The sequence below is a fragment of the Penaeus monodon genome, chromosome 33 (assembly GCF_015228065.2).
Source record: "Penaeus monodon isolate SGIC_2016 chromosome 33, NSTDA_Pmon_1, whole genome shotgun sequence".
NCBI lineage: Eukaryota > Metazoa > Arthropoda > Malacostraca > Decapoda > Penaeidae > Penaeus > Penaeus monodon.
This window is the reverse complement of record NC_051418.1, coordinates 18207962-18208713: the sequence shown is the minus strand read 5'-3', so window position 1 is coordinate 18208713 and position 752 is coordinate 18207962.

Below are 752 nucleotides of genomic sequence, written 5' to 3'. Positions count from 1 at the left end.
CACAAATGAGTAACTCAAACAAGAACAGTCGGCTAGCCAAATGAATAGAAAATAATGTAAGACGTCGGAAAAGATTAGGAATTCCTTTGCGGAAAGTGTAGGGAAAATTATGCGAATAAAAAAGGAAACCTTGTTGAAATTGCTGAATGAATGTGCGCGTTTGCTGTATTGCCGAAAATGACCCCCGAGCATCGTAGAATCGTGGACAGGGACAGCTGCACTTACCGAAAGCGCAAAGGCAGCTGGGTAAAGGATCACCCGAACTGACCGGGGACGACTGAGACGCAGCTCAGTGAAAGGGAAACACGAGGGCAAGCAGTAGGGAACACTGCAGTCAACTCATTCGAAAAACAAATGGCTATGGAACGATTTTGCATTATATTAATAACTATGAGGAGGCTTTTGCAATGCTGGACACGGATGCAGGGGACAGATGAATGTCATATGAATATTTTACAGAATATACTGAAAGCAAAATCATTTCAACGCTCGTGCTACGAACGATGAAAAAATATGTATGTCTCGAAGGCACATCATGTCTATAGCGTATAACTTATTGATTAAATAGAATAAAATAGAGGGACAGCCAGAAATACAGTACGCTTTGGCTCCCTAGATGTTTGGAAAGAACATTACAGATTTACAAAAAAGGACTGACAGCCAAGGGAGAGGGATGGCAGGCGGGGACAGGCGGCGGGCAAGGGCGGATGACAAGGGCGTCTGGATAGAGGCGTTATGGCCACAGGATCCTC